The sequence below is a fragment of the Salmo trutta genome, chromosome 19, assembly GCF_901001165.1.
Source record: "Salmo trutta chromosome 19, fSalTru1.1, whole genome shotgun sequence".
Taxonomy (NCBI): Eukaryota; Metazoa; Chordata; class Actinopteri; order Salmoniformes; family Salmonidae; genus Salmo; species Salmo trutta.
The window spans coordinates 25,442,489-25,454,715 of record NC_042975.1 but is presented as its reverse complement, the minus strand read 5'-3'; the positions used below and the strand labels follow the sequence as shown (position 1 = coordinate 25,454,715).

The following is a 12,227-nucleotide window of genomic DNA, read 5'->3' as shown; positions in this document are numbered from 1 at the left end:
GTCCAGTGAGAGCGCTGGATGCTACGAGTGGGTGCTGCTATGGTGACCAGCGAGCTGAGATAAGGGGGAACTTTACCTAGCAGGGTCTTGTAGATGACCTGGAGCCAGTGGGTTTGGCGACGAGTATGAAGCGAGAGCCAGCCAACGAGAGCGTACAGGTCGCAATGGTGGGTAGTGTATGGGGCTTTGGTGACAAAACGGATGGCACTGTGATAGACTGCATCCAGTTTATATTATAAAAAATTCTAAAAAGAAAAAGAGAGAATGGCTAATAAATAAACAACAAAATGTACATGGATGATGGTTACGCTATTACTTGTTTGTTATATACAATGTAAATACTTCAAGGAATTAATGGTCATGGGTTGTCTCTCTTTCCTCTCTCCCTTTCTCTCTTTCCTCTCTCCCTTTCTCTCTTTCCTCTCCCTTTCTCTCTTTCCTCTCTCCCTTTCTCTCTTTCCTCTCTCCCTTTCTCTCTTTCCTCTCTCCCTTTCTCTCTTCCTCTCCCTTTCTCTCTTTCTGCTCTCCCTTTCTCTCTTTCTTCTCTCCCTTTCTCTCTTTCTGCTCTCCCTTTCTCTCTTTCTGCTCTCCCTTTCTCTCTTTCTTCTCTCCCTTTCTCTCTTTCTGCTCTCCCTTTCTCTCTTTCTGCTCTCCCTTTCTCTCTTTCTGCTCTCCCTTTCTCTCTTTCTGCTCTCCCTTTCTCTCTTTCTGCTCTCCCTTTCTCTCTTTCCTCTCTCCCTTTCTCTCTTTCCTCTCTCCCTTTCTCTCTTTCCTCTCTCCCTTTCTCTCTTTCCTCTCCCTTTCTCTCTTTCCTCTCCCTTTCTCTCTTTCCTCTCTCCCTTTCTCTCTTTCCTCTCTCCCCTTTCTCTCTTTTCCTCTCTCCCTTTCTCTCTTTCCTCTCCCTTTCTCTCTTTCCTCTCCCTTTCTCTCTTTCTCGTTCTCCTCTCTCTCTTTCTCGTTCTCCTCTCTCTCTTTCTCATCTCCATCTCTCCCTCTGTGTTATCCCCTGGCTCCCCTCCCCTCCGCACCACCAAAACCCCTTTGAAGGAAATATGCAGGAGGAGGAAATGGCCCACAACTGAAGCTATGAAAATTCCAGGAAAAGGTTTTGGGGAGTGCAGGAAAAGGGAGAACTACCTTGGAGTTTCCTTGTGCTGGCTCGCATTTCACTGTGGTCCTTTTTTGCTGGAGAAGAAGACACTGTCTTTGTGCACTCTTTTTGTCTTTGGTCTTCTACACAGCCCATTTTGGACATTTCCCCAGTGTGCCAGAAGACCCAACGGATGCTCTTTCCCTTTGAATGCTCTCCAAGGTGGAAAGTTGAGGCCAAAGTCCAGCAGTATTCTCTGTTCAGCCTCTCTTCTGCGGAAGCCATCCCTAATTTGCCTTTTAGGGAGCATGAATGGAGCAGAGCCGTGTCACAAATGGCAACCTTTTCTGATAAATGAGGTAACCATAGTGATACACTCACAGCTCAGGGGTTTGAAATGTGCCTCATTCAGCTCTGCCTTACCTCATCTCTCTTTAAAAAGAAAAACTACATTTATGCTGTTAATGGTTGCCAGGGTGACTCGGGTGGTCTAGTCCCTACAGACTGTAGAGGAAAAGAGGAGGGATGTAGTGAGTGTGTCAGAGTGTTGGTGTGTGTGTGTTTGTGTGTGCGTGTGCAGGAGCATGTCAGTTTTTTTTTGCATTGTGTGTGTTGTCGGCTGCTCTGCTTGAAGGGCTTTAAGGGAAATGTCATGCTATTACTGTCAGTGCCTTCCCAGCCTTGCTGCCAGATGTCAGTGGCGCCCATGCTGAGTGGTGGTGAGAGCAGCTAACAGCAGCACGTACATCCATGGCTCTGACTGCTGCTCTGAGGAAAACACATGCCCTGGAGTTGCCTGGCCAGCCAGCGAGAGGCTTCTGTGGCTGAATAACAACCATGGCTGCCTGCGTGTTTTGATTAAGAGAGTGCGCTCGGGTGGGGTGTGTGTGTGCGGGGGGGGGGGCGTATGTTCAGTGAGAGACAGAGTCGCTCCTGCATCGGCATAATTCACTATGGTGAGGCCAGCCCTTAGTCCGTCCTGAGGGGGCTTCTTCCTCAACTGCTTTATTGGATTGTGTCCCACTGTGGATCAGACAAGGGTTCTGTGGGGCGCTGGAGAACACTGCCTCTAGCCATGGGATGTGTGTTCCCTCTGCCCAAAGAAAGACAGGAAGCAGCAGCCAGGTCAGTCGCTCTGTGTGTGTGTGTGTGTGTGTGTGTGTGTGTGTGTGTGTGTGTGTGTGTGTGTGTGTGTGTGTGTGTGTGTGTGTGTGTGTGTGTGTGTGTGTGTGTGTGTGTGACAGCTTGTTCAACTATGCTCTGTTCACTGTCTATCATGTTGATGCTCTTCAGGGAAATGTGTGTTACTGTTGAAAAAGATTAGACTTGATTAGCTAATTTGCACTTCAGCTTCCCAGGCTGCTTCCCAGTGTTTTAGAAATAACAATCAATATTGCAGAATGTTAAGATTATGATATCCTGTCATCAAAAAGGCTATAGTCTGAATTACAGGTGTGTGCAGTACAAGTAGGCTAACAGTTTTCTTAAGATACTTTCACCAAATTCAACAATTGTCACTTCTTGAAGGACTTCCTCTTGATAATTATTTGTTGCAAGCGCATAACTTGAAATGATACCTCCAATGTTCTTTGCTAAGGAGCACACATTTCATTGACAATTGACATGTTATTTTCATTGGTGAGTTTTACACGCAGTTACTGTCTTTGTTCAACGTTTTTACCAATGATCAACTGAGCTATTTCTGTTCTGCTTTTCCATGACTTGTGAAGGGATTTTCGTACTGTGGTACATGTTAGCAAGTGGGTGTGACTCATACGAAAATCTCTCCCATGGGGTCAGAAGGGGTTGAGAATGTCAGAGTAAAAACATGTTCTGCTCTCCCTCCTCAAATGGCCTCTTATTTACGAGGCAGTGAATTAGCCATTTAGTACATTGACTGACTAAGTTAACATGTGGATGTTTGCCTTTAACATCTGCTTTGTCTTTTTCTCCAGAGTCACCCCACAGCGAGAAACCAGCTTCATTGAGAAAATGAAGAAAACGGTTAGTAGCTTTATGCTAAATGCTGTGTCGTACGTAGAAAGCAATTCGTTTAGACAAAATGATGTCTATTTATTTAGTAAATGGATATGTAGGCTATATGCCACTTAACTTGCTTTGGTGACTGTCATATTAAAACATGTGGTTTCTAGTCAGGGTATATATGGACGATATTAGCTTTTGTGATACTGCGATTGAAGAAAAATAGTTGAGGTTAAATTATTTAGAAGTATAGGTTCATTATCATTTTTACACACTTTCTACCTGGTTTTAGTCATTTAAGTTCGGAATGGAGTATTTTTTTGTATTAATATATTTTTTTATAAATACTTTTTTTACGCTCACGACCCATTCAAAACCATGGGTCGCAACCCACGAGTTGAGAATCGCTGCTTTTAGGCTTTGGTTAAAGATCTAGCAAATAGGGGTGGCAATACAGTCTGATACCATTTTCAAAAGTTTCCCATCAAGGTTGTCTGTACCTGGTGGCTTATCTTTATTGATGGATAACAATCGTTTTTCCACCTCCCAATCTAACTTGACCAAATTCAAAACAACAATCCTTCTCTTTCATTATTAGATCTTTTATATAAAAATATGATGGTTCACTGTTTAATGTTGTCATTTCACTTCTGAGTTTTTCCACTTTACTAGTGAAATAGTCATTGTAACGATTGGCAATATTGAAAGGTTTTGTTATAAATGACCCATCAACTTCAATGAACGATGGAGATTAATTGGGGTTTCTGCCCATGATATATACTGAACAAAAATATAAACGCAACATGCAACAATTTCAAAGATTTTACTGAGTTACAGTTCGAATAAGGAAATCAGTCAATTTAAATAAATTCATTAGGCCCTGATCTATGGATTTCACATGACTGGGAAAATAGATATGCATGTGTTGGTCACAGATACCTTAAAAAAAGGTAGGTGCGTGGATCAGAAAACCAGTTAGTATCTGGTGTGACCACCATTTGCCTCATGCAGCGTGACATCTCCTGCGACATCTCCTTCGCATAGAGTTCATCAGGCTGTTGATTGTGGAATGTTTTCCCACTCCTCTGAATATTGGTGGGACCTGGAACATGCTGTCGATCCAGAGCATCCCAAACATGCTCAAAGGGTGATATGTCTGAGTATGCAGGCCATGGAAGAACAGGGACATTTTCAGCTTCCAGGAATTGTGTACAAATCCTTGAGAAATGGGGCCGTGCATTATCATGCTGAAAGGTAACGGCGGCGGATTAATGGCATGACAATGGGCCTCAGGATCTCATCACGGTATCTCTGTGCATTCAAATTGCCATCGATAAAATGCAATTGTGTTTGTTGTGAGTAGCTTATGCCTGCCAATACCATAACCCCACCCCATACACGCTGTCTGCCATCTGCCCGGTACAGTTGAAACCGGGATTAATCTGTGCAGAGCACACTTCTCCAGCATGCCAGTTGTCATCGAAGGTGAACATTTTCCCACTGAAGTCGGTTACGGCACCAAAGTGCAATTTCCATCAATAGAATGCAATTGTGCTCGTTGTCCGTAGCTTATGCCTGCCCTTACCTTAACCCCACCACCACCACCATGGGGAACTCTGTTCACAACGTGCAAACCGCTCAACCACACGACATCATACACTTGGTCTGCGGTTGTGAGCCCGGTTAGACGTACTGTCAAATTCTCTAAAATGACGTTGGAGGCGGTTTATGATAGAGAAATTAACATTAAATTCTCTGTCAACAGCTCTGGTGGACATTCCTGCTATCAGCATACCAACTGCATGCTCCCTCAAAACAGCACATTTTAGAATGGCCTTTTATTGTCCCCAACACAAGCTGCATCTGTGTAATCATCATGCTGTTTAATCAGCTTCTTGATATGCAACACCTGTCAGGTGGATGGATTATCTTGGCAAATGAGAAATGCTCACTAACAGGGATGTAAACAAATTTGTGCACAACATTTTAGAGAATTAAGCTTTTTTTATTTCAGCTCGTGAAACATGGGACCAACATTTTACATGTTGGGTTTATATTTTTGTTCAGTATAATTTACGGTACTCCAAAGTCTCTTTTCCATTGTGTTTGGTAATATAATTTCTTGATATTTTTGTTAAGTTTAGTCACAACATTTCTCAATTTACAGAATATAAACCAATCTGCTGAGCAGCCTGACTTGTTTGCCACAACTTTTGCATAATTTCTTTGAACAACAATTTTTTTCAATTTCATAATAAATCCAGGGGGCTCTAACAGTTCTCACAGTTAGTTTCTTAACAGGCGCATGTTTGTCAACAATTGGCATTCATTATTTTACAAAGCTTCCAGTGCTGGATTTTTAAATTTTTTATATATACTTCCAGTGCTGCATCTGGATTCACTTCCTAATACACCAACATACATGTTTTGCATCTTCAACAAGAGTCCTTTGAAAACATTTTGTATGATCTCTAATAAATTACTTTGGGCCCAAACTTTGGGACCTGGCTTTCCTTCTTATTGCCACAATATTATGGTCACTACAACCAATGGAAATTGATATTGCTTTGCAGAAAAGCTCTGCAGCATTAGTGAATATATGATCAATACAAGTGGATGTCACAGATCCAACACTATTGGTATGCACTCTAGTTGTTTGAGTGATAACTTGGGTCGTATTAAGGCATTAGTCACAGTTAGAAGCTTCCTCTTGAAAGGACAGCTAGTTGCAAACCAGTCAATGTTCAAGTCACCCAGAAAATAGACCTCTCTGTTAACATCACAGACATTTATCAAGCATTGTGTCACGCCCTGACCAGCTGTTGCTAATTGTCTCTGATTGGGATCACATTTAAGTTGCTGTTTTCCCCACGCTGTATGTGGGGTGTTGTCTCTTTGTTTTTGAGCAAGTAACGTATCGGCATTTTCTTGATTTTGTGTACGTGTTTAATTCAGTGTAAAGAATAAATATGTGTTCGCTCCCAGCTGCGTTTTGGTCCGCTTCCTCGTCACCAGGCGACGAACGTTACAGAACACCCCACCGAACCAGGACCAAGCAGCGGGAGGAAAAGGAGCCCAAGAGATGGGCTCGCGAGGGGAAGGAGTTCTGGACCTGGGAGGAGATCAAGTCGGGGAAAGGACCCTGGCGGAAGGATTCCCAGGTCGAGGAGGTAAAGCCAGCCGGTGGAAGGAGTCGCAGGCGGCGGTCAAGGAGGCCCGGAAGACACCCCCAAGAACATTTTTTGGGGGGGCTAATGGGGTGGTCCGGAAGGGCAGAGGAAGAGCCCAGACCACTGCTCTCGTGGGGGATGACGGCGGAGGAAGAGATGAAGATGATGAGGCAGTTGATTGAGGACCTGCAGAGGGAAGATCTGGAGGAGGAGCCATGGTATGCGGAGTTGCGCGCTGTGTCGCCAGTGCGCCCGCACAGCCCGGTGCGTCCGGTGGACATGCCCAGCACATGCCGTGCTAGGATGGGCATCCAGCCAGGACGAGTGGCTAAACCGGCTCCACGCTTCAGTTCACCAGTGCGTGTTCACAGTCCTGTCTGGCCCGTTCCTGTTCCCCGCACCAAGCCCACGGTGCGTGTCCACAGTCCTGCCCGGCCCGTCCCTGCTCCCCGCACCAAGCCATGGGAAGCGGAGTTGCGCGCTGTGTCGCCAGTACAGCCCGGTGCGTCCGGTGGACATGCCCAGCACATGCCGTGCTAGGATGGGCATCCAGCCAGGACGAGTGGCTAAACCGGCTCCACGCTTCAGGTCACCAGTATGTGTTCACAGTCCTGTCTGGCCCGTTCCTGTTCCCCGCACCAAGCCTACGGTGCGTGTTCACAGTCCTGTCCGGCCCGTCCCTGCTCCCCACACCAGGTTAGTGGTGCGTGTCCCCAGTCCTGTCCGGCCCGTTCCTGCTCCCCGCATCAGGTTAGTGGTGCGTGTCCCCAGCCCGGCCCATTCCTGCTCCCCGCACCAGGTTAGTGGTGCGTGTCCCCAGCCCGGCCCATTCCTGCTCCCCGCACCAGGTTAGTGGTGCGTGTCCCCTGTCCGGCCCGTTCCTGTTCCCCGCACCAAGCCCACGGTGCGTGTCCATAGTCCTGTCCGGCCCGTTCCTGTTCCCCGCACCAAGCCCACGGTGCGTGTCCATAGTCCTGTCCGGCCCGTTCCTGTTCCGGTCGACGGCTCCGCTCCGGAGCCTGAGCATGCCGCTCCACAGTGGTCCAGTCCGGGTCAGAGGGGTAGGGTTAAGGTGAAGGCGGGGGAAAGAACACGCCCGGGGCCAGAGCCTCCACCGAGGGTGAGGCGCCCACCCGGGTCCCCCCCCTAATAGACTTAAGTTTAGTGCGCCGGGAGTACGCACCGTTGGGGGGGGGGTTCTGTCACGCCCTGACCAGGTGAACTCGGGTATTTTGGGTCAGGGTGTGTCATGTTGGGTATTTTTCCATGGTTTGTTTTATGTTTACGTTTTAGCCTTGTGTTGGCTCTAGGTGGGTTATTTCTATGTTGGGTTCTGTCGATTCCCAATCAGAGACAGCTGTCGCTAATTGTCTCTGATTGGGATCACATTTAAGTTGCTGTTTTCCCCACGCTGTATGTGGGGTGTTGTCTCTTTGTTTTTGAGCAAGTAACGTATCGGCATTTTCTTGATTTTGTGTACGTGTTTAATTCAGTGTAAAGAATAAATATGTGTTCGCTCCCAGCTGCGTTTTGGTCCGCTTCCTCGTCACCAGGCGACGAACGTTACACATTGCACACATATTATCCAAATACTGACTGTTAGAACTTGGTGGCCTTTAACAGCTACCTAAAAGAAGAGGCTTGATGAAGCAGGTGAACTTGCAACTACAACACTTTAACAACATTTGACATGAGATCCTAAGTTTTACAGAAATATGGCTCTGAAGATATACAGCAACACCTCCCCGATAGGCATTCCTGTCTATTCTGTAGATGTTATATCTCTGTATTGCTACTGTTGTATCCTATAATTATATAAATTAGTTTCAGATATGGCCAGTATGAATGTTATCTGATGTTAGCAAGTTATTTATTTCATTAACATTATTTCTAAGGCTACATATATTAATATGGGCTATTCTTAGCCCTTTCCCTGGTAGCTTATCGGATATTGACATAATATGGAGACAAAATAAATATATGTTTGTGTGTGTGTGATGTTGGACTGACGCTACTGACCCTGAGGCTCTCTCATTCCTCCCAGGCTTTTGGGAGGGAGGGAGGACAATGAGCCTGTCATAGCGGATGTAAGCAATGTTCCTAATGGGTCCAGCTGAGAAGTCCTCTATAATGTAGGATGACTGCTGATGATGCCATCTGCCTCTCCAGAACAGGAACATGGTGGTGTTCTATGGCTCCCAGACGGGCACAGCTGAGGAGTTCTGCGGCCGATTGGCCAAAGACGCCCAGCGCTACGGAATGAGCGGCATGTCAGCTGACCTTGAAGAAAATGACATGGTACTTAATCCCATTGACTTTACATGTGTATAGTACACTATTTATATTGTCTCAGTGTTCTACATACCGCATGTAACCTCCAGTAGCTTTGTGGTGAATATTTAGGTTCTTGTTTATTTCAAGTTTAGTCTTAGAATGTATTTTTGTTCATTTCAAGTTAAATCCAAAAATGTAATTGGATATTTATTATATTAATAACATTAGGAGAGCTAATGACTTGATTGTTGCATCCTGAGAGCTGTTTGGTGAACGAATCCTGTTTCAATTTCCAATGTATTTTTCTTTCTTTTCTCTCCTCAGTCAGAGCTGCCTCGTCTTGTGGAGATCGACAACTCCCTGGCTGTGTTCTGCATGGCCACCTATGGGGAGGGGGACCCCACAGACAACGCTCAGGACTTCTACGACTGGATGCAGGAGACCGATGAGGAACTGAACAGAGTCAACTTTGCGGTTGGTATTTTGCTGTCAATTTAGTATTGAGATTGATCTGTAGTAGGTGCATCAAGGTGCATGGGCATCAACATTGGTGTGCGGCGCAGCATGTTTAGCTATGACAGGATCCACACAGAATAAGTCATATTGCATCTCCATTGAAGGGGAGGTAGGGATTGAGATGTCCACGTATAAGGCTCTGAAAGGCTCTGCTGGAATCCACACTTTACTACAGTGCGCCACTTCCCTCCAAACTCACTAACCAACTGGAAACATGTGGTCCTGCCAAACAAAGCTCTGGGCCTGACCAACCTCAAGGCTGGAGCAGGAGAGCACTGGCAGCTTGTGGCTTGGAGACATTGGGAGTCTCCATTTTGGAGTGTTTTCTCATTGACATCACTACTGAACAATGTTAACCATGGATTCCTCTGGGTCTCACTGTGCGACTCCTGAGACGGCATCGTGATGTGGTTGTGACGTTTTATCTGGGAAATACATGTTTTCTTGGTCTTGACATTTGTTGTGCATCCAGCCATAGAAAGCCACTTAGATTACAGATCTGATCCATATGGTGTAATTGAGTAAATGTACAGCTTGGACATGAGGAGATAGGGTATTACTGCATTTACAGTCAACTCAGGTTTGCATCATGATATAGGCCCTACTAGACCTACAGTACCAGTCAAAAGTTTGGACACACCTACTCATTCAAGGTTTTTTTTTTTTTTTTACTATTTTCTATATTGTAGAATAATAATGAAGACATCAAAACTATGAAATAACACATATTAAATCATGTAGTAACCAAAAAAGTGGTTAACAAATCCAAAAAGATTTGAGATTATTCAAACTAGCCACCCTTTGCCTTGATGACAGCTTTGCACACTCTTGAGATTCTCTCAACCAGCCTCACCTGGAATGCTTTTCCAACCGTCTTGAAGGAGTTCCCACATATGCTGAGCACTTGTTGGCTGCTTTTCCTTCAACTCAACTCAAACCATCACAATCGGCTTGAGGTCAGGTGATTGTGGAGGCCAGGTCATCTGATGCAGCACTCCATCACTCTCCTTCTTGGTCAAATAGCCTTTACATAGCCTGGAGGTGTGTTGGGTTGTTGTCCTGTTGAAAAACAAATGATAGTCCCACTAAGCACAAACAAGATGGAATGGCGTATCGCTGCAAAATTCTCTGGTAGCCATGCTGGTTAAGTGTGCCTTGAATTCTAAATAAATCACTGACAGCGTCACCAGCAAAGCACCATCACACCTCCTCCTCCATACTTCACGGTGGGAATCACACATGCAGAGATCATCCGTTCACCTATTCTGCGTCTCACAAAGACATGGCGGTTGGAACCAAAAATCTCAAATTTGGACTCATCAGACCGAAGGACAGTGTCCATTGCTTATGTCCATTGTTCGTGTTTCTTGGCCCAAGGAAGTCTCTTCTTATTGGTGTCCTTTAGTAGTGGTTTCTTTGCAGCAATTTGACCACGAAGACCTGATTTCACGCAGTCTCCTCTGAACAGTTTATTTTGAGATGTGTCTGTTACTTGAACTCTGGGGGGGGGGGGGGGGGGGGGGTGATATACAACACAATTGATTGGCTCAAACACATTAAGAAGGAAATACTTTTTAACAAGGCACACCTGTTAATTGAAATGCGTTCCAGGTGACCTCATGAAGCTGGTTGAGAGAATGCCAAGAGTATGTAAAGCTGTCATCAAGGTAAATGGTGGCTACTTTGAAGAATCTCAAATGTGTAATATATTTTGATTTGTTTAACACTTTTTTGGTTACTACATGATTCCATATGTGTTATTTAATAGTTTTGATGTCTTCACTATTATTCTACAATGTAGAAAATAGTACAAATAAAGAACCCCTTGAATGAGTAGGTGTGTCCAAACTTTTGACTGGTACTGTACATCATGGAAGCTTTACATTTATATGTAGTTAATTATTTTTGATCTACTATGATAGCTGATAGCGGCCGCCTTTGAACTCTGCAGGTGTTTGGCTTGGGGAATAAAACATATGAGCACTTCAATGCAATGGGAAAGTATACAGACAAGAGACTGGAAGAGCTGGGTGGCAGGAGGATCTATGACCTGGGAATGGGAGACGATGATGGCAAGTGAGTACTAAATGAATCCATATTCATAAATATGTATGTATGTATTTATCTTATCAAAATATCCTATGACTGTGTTCTATGTCTGTCTAACCCTCTTTCCCAGCCTTGAGGAAGACTTTGTATCATGGAAGGAGCAGTTCTGGCCTGCTGTGTGTGAACACTTTGGGGTGGAGGCCACAGGAGATGACACCAGGTAATAGCTAGTTGGCTACCCCCTCTCTCTCTCCTGGTCAGACTCAGACTTGTTGCCAACTAGAGATATTTACTATGGAGCTTTAGGAGCAGATGTGCTTCCTTTTATAAAAAAAGTATGACCTAGAGTGCTGGTTTCCCAGAAACAGATTAAGCCTAGTTCAGGATAAAAAAATATTCTCAATTGAGATTCTCCTTTGAAAAGCTATATAGTCCAGGACTAGGCTTAATCTGTGTCTGGGTAACCGGCCCATAATGTTTTACTTTGTATTCCAATTCAATACAGAACAAGGGATCTTGGTAATATCACCAGCTATGAATACTGGACATATCAGATATATTAAACAATTGATTAATTCATGTTTGATAGACCCTGACATTGTTTGCATGTTTTCAGAAAAACAACCATAAAGCTTCAACTGCAAATAACAAACCTAAATGACCGTCCACACATTTGGTTAAACAACGGCACATTTCCATTTCAAATTCTGTTTGCATGCATAATAGTGCCCGACATGAATGTCTCCCCTGTGCTTTGAGTCCTTTCACTCTGCTCTGCATGGCATCCAACCCTTTTACCATACGCACAAGCATCATAGCATTTGCATCACAGAGAGCGAACCCCACTAAAAGCATATGTGGCTGTCCATATCCAGACGGATTACCAGGACGTGTACTCATAGCATGCGCGGATCAACTGGCAAGTGTCTTCACTGACATTTTTAACCTCTCCCTGACTGAATCTGTAATACCAACATGTTTCAAGCAGACCACCATAGTCCCCTGTGCCAAAGGAAGCGAAGGTAACCTTCCTAAATGATTACCGCCCCTGTAACACTCACGTTGGTAGCCATGAAGTGCTTTGAAAGGCTGGTCATGGCTCACATCAACAGCATCCTCCTGGATACCCTAGACCCACTCCAATT

The 12,227-nt window shown here is 44.9% G+C and overlaps 1 pseudogene; it reads left to right on the top strand.

Moving 5' to 3' along the window:
- Positions 1-12,227, top strand: part of LOC115154212 (NADPH--cytochrome P450 reductase-like) — a 29,301-nt pseudogene that overhangs the window by 9,084 nt on the left and 7,990 nt on the right.